General features: G+C 44.6%; 1 non-coding gene across 1 annotated transcript; it reads right to left on the reverse strand.

Moving 5' to 3' along the window:
• Window positions 1–1,326: 1,326 nt before the first annotated feature.
• On the reverse strand, window positions 1,327–1,415 carry trnap-ugg (transfer RNA proline (anticodon UGG)). Its single transcript is given in 2 exon segments — window positions 1,327–1,362; window positions 1,380–1,415. It is a non-coding gene; the product is annotated as a tRNA-Pro (tRNA).
• Window positions 1,416–8,182: the final 6,767 nt, after the last annotated feature.

Raw genomic sequence — 8,182 nt, forward strand, 5'->3', positions numbered from 1 at the left:
CACTTCTACTGTACCTCTGTTTGGATGGATGCAACTGTATGCTCCAATGCAAGGGCAGCTTTCAAATCCTCCCATGGGTCCACACGTCAGACTAAGTTCCATGTTGTAAACTCAAGCAAAGGAAATCTGCTCACTTCCAAAACTATCAACAAATTGAAGCTGATTACGATCAACATCATCAGAGGTCAGAACTACCTGGTGAAAGAAGACACCCTGAAGAAGGATCCACAATTATTCAAAGGCATCGACAAAGTGAAAAACAAGAAAATCGATGAGTCAATCCAAGCTAAACAGAAACACTGAAGAATTCCATTCCAGACCAGAACACAATTAGAGGCATTTTTTGTATTCAAACCTGGGCATTAGTATTTAATAGTTGATATATAATTTTGAATATATTTGAATTTCTTTATTCATTTGGCACTGCTGAACATGAAGCAGTCTTAAATCATTTAATTTTTTTTTGTAAAATCTGATTTACCAGATTAAAATATTAGATCAAGGGAGAAATTTCAAAGATTACTGGACCAGTAATCCAGAGGCCTGGACTCAAGATCCAGTGACAGCCAGGACGTCAAGGCGGGAAACACTCCGCACTAGTCTGCAGTGAGCGATTCCATCGAAGGTAGAGCACAATCTCTTTAATATAAGAATGTATATTTTATAATAATTAATCACTCAAGACCTTCCTGGTCTCTGCATCTCAGCTGCTCTCTGGATAAACTTGCAGAAAGTATTTCAACCTGGAAAGCAGGAGTCTAGGGAATGTATAATGATATTTTCTCGCCTTCGGGCAATATTTTAATCAATACAGTGTGGGACAACCTGTCTGGGCACAACTCCATGAATTTCTCTTGAACTAGTGACCTCACAATCACTAACTTCTTTGGTAACAATCTTCAGCTCATCACCTCCGGTACGTAGCTCTAATCTTAATGTACATTTAAACAACCTTTCAAGTCCAGTTACAGTTTTTGTTGCCTTACCTGCACAAGCTTAAAAAGTGAAAAACGGAAGCAAGTTTAACTGAACATTCTGGTGGTCAGTTCGGGCACGGGAAAAAAATGAAAGGACTCGGACCAGTTCGGATGCGGTGCTGTCAGGCTTGGGTCGGGTTTCATTTGCTGACCCGAGCAGGCCTTTAGTTACTGTTGCAACCTTATATTCCCACTTGACAATCCGTATATTTTGTTCATTTCAATTTTGTCGACAAGCTCTTTGAATCCAGTTCCCCTGTCCTCAAGCAGGCTCAGTTTGGAAATCGATTCCGCTTTCTGGAAGGCTGAAAGCAATCGATGACCTTAAACTAAAAATGGCAACAGAGAAGGGCTCGTCTGGGATTTGAACCCAGGACCTCTCACATATTAATCACTTATATACCCAAAGCGAGAATCATACCCCTAGACCAACGAGCCACCGTTGGCATAGTTTTGATTCGCTCCTGTGGAATTTCACTGGCACCCACAGCCGATCATGCATTTTTTTCAGATCAAAACAATATCCTACAAAGCTGAAATCAAAACAGAAAGTGCTGGAAATACTCAGCACCTCTGACAGCATCTGTGGAGAGAGAAACAGAGTTAACATTTCAGGGTTTTCACCTTTTGTTTGAGCCATCTTTTCAGACTGCTTCTGTCCATCCAATCTCACTTTTTACTCTATCCACATTCTAAGGGTGGTGCAGTGGTGAGCACTGTAGCTTCACAACTTCAATGACCCCGATTCAGTTCTGTATACTGCCTGTGTGGAGTTTGCAAGTTGTTTATGTGGGCTTCCACAAGGTACTCTGGTTTCCTCCCACAACGAAAGACTTGTGGGTTGATAGATAAATTGACTGTTGTAAATTGGCCCTAGGGTAGGTGATAGGAGAAATGTGGGGATGTGGTAGGGAATTCTGGGTTAACATAGGATTAGTATAAATGGGTGGTTGATGGTCAGTGCAGACTCAGTGGGCCAAAGGGCCTATATCAGTGCTGTATATCTCTATAACCATTCTCTAAGCAAATGCATTTTTCATGAATTCCTCATTTCTTTTATTAACGACAATTTTATATTTCCGGCCCTTGCTTCATACGATACCACAAGTGGAATCATGTTTCCATCAACCCGATCAAACCCCTTCACTATTTCCTCATATTGCAATGTTTCTTTCACCCTGACAGACTGTGGACTTTCTGCTGCTTGATTGCAGTTCTTGCTTCCCGCCAGTAGATGTCACCTCACTCTAATATCGTGAAGTTTACAAATGTGAGAGAGACACAACAGGAAATAATTGTTCACATTATAGTGAATGTGTGGGATTTAGGAATACTAGGAGTGGACACGAGTTATTATTGAATTTGTCAAACCAAACATATGTTATAATGTTGTGTTAAATCTGTCACTCTGTTGTCTTGATTCTGAGAGTGACATAGACTCATCGAGTCATTGGGTCATTTGTGGTATAGAAGGAGGTCATTCGCCCCATCGAGTACAGGCCAGCTCTCCATGGAGCGATCCAGTCAGTCCCACTCGTCTGCTCGATCCCCCTAGCCCTGTAAATTTATTTCCTTCAAATGCCCATCGAAATTCCTTTTGTAACCAACGATTGTCACAACTTCCTCCGCCCTCGGGGGCAGCGAGTTGCAGATCATTACCAATCACTGTGTAAAAAAGTTCTTCCGCACATTCCCCCTGCATCTCTTGTCCAAAACCTTCAATCTGAATCCCCTAGTCCTTGTACCAATAGTTAATGGGAACAATTTTTCCTTGCCAACTTATCTAAAACTGTCATAGCCTTCGACACCTCCATCAATTCTCCCCTCAATCTCCTTTGATACAGGCAGAAAAAACCCTGTTTTTCTAACCTAACCTTGAAACTAAAACCCTCCATCCCTGGAACTATTCTGGTAAATCTCCTCTGCATCCTCTCAAGAATCCGCACATCCTTTCTAAAGATTGGTGAGCAGATCTGGATGCAACACTCCAATTGGGGGCTAACCAGAGTTCAGCATAACAACCCTGCTTTTGTACTCAATGTCTCTATTTATAAAGCCCAAGATCCCACATGCTTTGCTAACCACTCTCGCAATATGTCTGAACAGTTGAGGTGACTGAGCGGTTTCAGCTTCTCTGTTCAGATTGCAGCTTTCACTGGAGGCATGTGTTTAAATCCCACTTCTGACAACTTGATTTTCAGTTACTTTGCAGAGCTTCCTTGAAGGTTTGAGGTAGAGTAAATACTGAGGAACTGTTTCTAACTGCTGAACGGTCAATAACCGAAGGTTACAGATTTAATGTGACTCACAAAACTGGAAAGAACTTGAGGAAAAGTTCCTTTCTGCAACGTGTGGTTAGGATTTCAGTTCTGTGGATAGATTGGAGAAGCTGGGGTTGTTCTCCTTCGAGAGGAGATTTGATAGAGGTGTTCACAATCATGAGGGGTCGTGACAGACCCGATAGAGAGAAACTGTTGGTAGAAGGATTGAGACTCAGGTAAAAGCTGTGGCTCAGTTGGTCACATTCACCTCGAAATCACAAGCTTCTGGGTTCAGAGTTCACAGCTGACACTCCAGTACAGCACTGAGGGTGTTGAAGGTGCTGCCTTTCAGGTGTGATGTGAAACCAAGACCTGGTCTGCATGTTTGGGTGAATGTAAAAGATCTCATGCTGCAATTTCAAACAAGTGAAGAGCAATTCTCCCTGGTGTTGTGATCAATATTTGCCCCTCAATCAGATCAGTTGGTCATTATCACATTGCTGTTTGTGGGTATTAGCTGCTGCATTTCTGACATTACATCAGTGATTACACTTCAAAAGTATTTCATTGTCTACAAAGTGCTTTGATATGTCCAGTGGTCTTGAAAGGTGCTATATAAATGCAAGTCTTTTCTTTCTTTATCACAACACATTACTGTGTAAAAAATGGTTCTTCATGTCACCTCTGGTTCTTCTGCCAATCACCTGATATCTGTGTCCTCTGCTTACAGACCCTTTTACCACTGGAAACAGTTTCTCCTTATTTAAACTATTGAAAACCTCCATGATTTTGAACAAATGTGTCAAATCTTTTCGGAACTTTCTCTGCTGCAAGGAGAACAACCCCAGCTTCTCCAATCTCTCCACATCACTGAAGTCCCTCACCCTGCTACCATTGTGGCAAATCTCTTTTTTATTCTTTCACGGAATGTGGGCATCGCTGGCAACGGCAGCATTTATTGCCCATTCCTAACTTCCCTTGAGAAGGTGGTGGTGAGCCGCCTTTTTGAGCTGTTGCAGTCCATGTGGTGTTGGTAAATCCACAGTGCTGTTCGGAAGGGAGTTCCGGGATTTTGATCCAGTGACAGTGAAGGAACGGTGATATAGTTCCCAGTCAGGATGATGTGTAGCTTGGACGGGAACTGGCAGATGGTGGTGTTCCTATGCATCCAATGTCCTTCTAGGTGGTCGAGGTCATGGGTTTGTCAGGTGCTGTCGAAGGAGGCTTGGTGAGTTATTGCAGTGCATCTTGTAGATGGTACGCACTGCTACCACTGTTCACTGGTGGTGGAGGGAGTGAATATTTAAGGTGGTGGATGGGGTGCTGATCAAGCGAGCTGCTTTGTCCTGGATGATGTTGAGCTTCTTGAGTGTTGTTGGAGCTGCACTCATCCAGGCAAATGGGGAGTATTCCATCACGCTCCTGACTTGTGCTTGTAGATGGTGGACAGGAGGTGAGTGATTCACAGAAGAATTCCCAGCCTCTGACCTGCTCTTGTAGCTACGGTATTTATGTGGCTGATCCAATTCAGTTCCTGCTCAACGGTAACCCCCAGAATGTTGATAGTGAGGGATTCAGCAATGGTAATGCCATTGAATGTCAAGAGGAGATGGTTAGATTCTCTCTTGTTGGAGATGTTCATTGCCTGGCACTTTTGTGGGTTGAATGTTCCTTGTCACTTATCAGCCCAAGCCCAATGTTGTCCAGGTCTCTCTACATGTGGACACGGACTGCTTCAGTAGCTGAGGAGTTGCTAATGCTACTGAACATTTTGCAATCATCAGCGAACATCCCCACTTCTGACCTTATGATAGAGGGAAGGTCATTGATGAAGCAACGGAAGATGGTTGGGGCCTAGGACACTACCCTGAGGAACTCCTGAGTGCTGTTCTGGGACTGAGATGATTGGCCACCCACAACTATCACCATATTCCTTTGCGCTAGGTATGACTCCAAATAAAGAACAAAGAACAAGGAAAATTACAGCACAGGAACAGGCCCTTCGGCCCTCCAAGCCTGCGCCGATCCAGATCCTCTACCGAAACATGTCGCCTCTTTTCGAAGGGTCTGTATCTCTTTGCATCCTGCCCATTCCTGTCTCTGTCTAGATACATCTTAAAAGACGCTATCGTGCCCGCGTCTACCACCTCCGCTGGCAACGCGTTCCAGGCACCCACCACCCTCTGCGTAAAGAACTTTCCACGCATATCCCCCCTAAACTTTTCCCCTCTCACTTTGAACTCGTGACCCCTAGTATTTGAATCCCCCACTCTGGGAAAAAGCTTCTTGCTATCCACACTGTCTATACCTCTCATGATTTTGTACACCTCAATCAGGTCCCCCCTCAACCGTCGGCTTTCTAATGAAAATAATCCTAATCTACTCAACCTCTCTTCATAGCTAGCACCCTCCATACCAGGCAACATCCTGGCGAACCTCCTCTGCACCCTCTCCAAAGCATCCACATCCTTTTGGTAATGTGGCGACCAGGACTGTATGCAGTATTCCAAATGTGGCCGAACCAAAGTCCCATACAACTGTAACATGACCTGCCAAATCTTGTACTCAATACCCCGTCCGATGAAGGAAAGCATGCCGTATGCCTTCTTGACCACTCTATTGACCTGCGTTGCCACCTTCAGGGAACAATGGACCTGAACACCCAAATCTCTCTGTACATCAATTTTCCCCAGGACTTTTCCATTTACTGTATAGTTCACTCTTGAATTGGATCTTCCAAAATGCCTCACCTCGCATTTACCCTGATTGAACTCCATCTGCCATTTCTCTGCCCAACTCTCCAATCTATTTATATTCTGCTGTATTATCTGACAGTCCCCTTCACTATCTGCTACTCCACCAATCTTAGTGTCGTCTGCAAACTTGCTAATCAGACCACCTATACTTTCCTCCAAATCATTTATGTACATCACAAACAACAGTGGTCCCAGCACGGATCCCTGTGGAACACGTTTCCATTTTGAGAAACTCCCTTCCACTGCTACTCTCTGTCTCCTGTTGCCCAGCCAGTTCTTTATCCATCTAGCTAGTACACCCTGGACCCAATGCGACTTCACTTTCTCCATCAGCCTACCATGGGGAACCTTATCAAACGCCTTACTGAAGGCCATGTATATGACATCTACAGCCCTTCCCTCATCAATCAACTTTGTCACTTCCTCAAAGAATTCTAGTGGAGAGTTTTCTCCCTGGTGGCCATTGACTTCAATTTTGCAAGGGCTCCTTGATGCCCTTGGCAAGAGCAGTCACTGTCTCCTCACCTCACCTCTTGAGTTCAGCTCTTTTGTCCAAATTTGGGTCAAGGCTGCAACGAGGTCAGGAACCAAGTGGCTCTGGCAGAACCCAAAATGAGCATTGATGAGCAGGTTATTGCTGTGTAAGTGCTGCTTGATAGCACTGTCAATGACACCTTCCATCACTTTACTGATGATCAAGAGGAGGCTGATTGGGCAGTAATTGGCAGGGTTGGATTTGTCCTGCTTTTTGTTTGCAGGACATACCTGGGCAATTTTCCATGTTGCTGGGTAGATGCCAGTGTTGGAGCTGTACTGGAACAGCGTGGATAGTGGCGCGGCTAGTTCTGGAGCATCAGTCATCAGCACTGCAGCCGGGATGTTGTCAGTATCCAGTGCCTTCAGCCATTTCTTGATACCATGTGGAGTGAAGTGGATTTGCTGAAGATTGGCATCTGCGATGCTGGGGACATCAGGAGGAGGTCGAGATGCATCATTTAATTGATACTTCTGGCTGAAGATGGTTGCAAATTATTCAACCTTGTATTTTGCACTGATATGCTGGTCTCCCCTATCATTAAGGATGGGGATTTTGGTGGAACCTCCTGTTGATTGTTTAATTATCCACCACCATTCAGGACTGGATGTGGCAGGACTGCAGAGCTTTGATCTGATCTGTTGGTTGTGAGATCACTCAGCTCTGTCTATTGCATGCTGCTTCCACTGTTTGACATGCAAGTAATCCTGTGTTGTAGCTTCACTCATTTTTAGGTCTGCTTGGTGCTGCTCCTGACATGCCCTCCTGCACACTTCATTGAACCACTATTGCTCCCTTGGCTTGATGGTAATGGTAGAGTGAGGGATATGTCAGGCTATGAGGTAACATATTGTGTTTAAATACAATTCTGCTGCTGCAGATGGCCCACAGTGCCTCATGGATGCCCAGTTTTGAGTTGCCAGATCTGTTCATTTCTTCCCTCAGATATAATTGGAAAAAAATTCCAAAGGAATGCATGTACTAAACAAAAAGGAGAGAGAAATAAATACTGACAAAATAGATGGCAGCATTTGCAAGGTAAAAAGATTTATAAGTTTTATTATCGATGAGTGAGAGGAATATATCACACTTTGGGGCTTCTGTCAGTGGATTTACTGATAATTTTGGGAATTGATAGGAAGCTGCTTCATGGTTGGTGGAACAAACTCCCGCCCTTGGGGTGGAGCCAACAGCTGCATCCGTCCAATAACAGACAGAGTAGAAGTACTGTATCAAGCCTTGTTAGCTCAGTTGGTAGAGCATGAGACTTTTAATCTCAGGGTCTTGGATTTGAGACCCATGTTGTGTGGTTGTTCTTCCCTTTTTCAGACTTCATCGGCAGAGAGTTCAAGGGGGGCTTGAAATTAAATTCAACAACATCACCAGATTTCAACTCCCCCCCCTCCCAGTGTAGTTGAATGGACCTTCAACCTCTGCCCTCCCCCTTCCCCTCCCTCCCAGAACTGCAACAGGGATCCCCTTGTCCTCACTTTCCACCCCACCTGCCTCCACAGCAGCACAGTGGCGCAGTGGTTAGCATTGCAGCCTCACAGTTCCAGCAACCCGGGTTCAATTCTGGGTACTGTCTGTGTGAAGTTTGCAAGTTCTCCCTATGTCTGTGTGGGTTTCTTCCGGGTGCTCCAGTTTCCTCTC

The sequence above is a fragment of the Heterodontus francisci genome, unplaced genomic scaffold, assembly GCF_036365525.1.
Source record: "Heterodontus francisci isolate sHetFra1 unplaced genomic scaffold, sHetFra1.hap1 HAP1_SCAFFOLD_184, whole genome shotgun sequence".
Lineage (NCBI taxonomy): Eukaryota > Metazoa > Chordata > Chondrichthyes > Heterodontiformes > Heterodontidae > Heterodontus > Heterodontus francisci.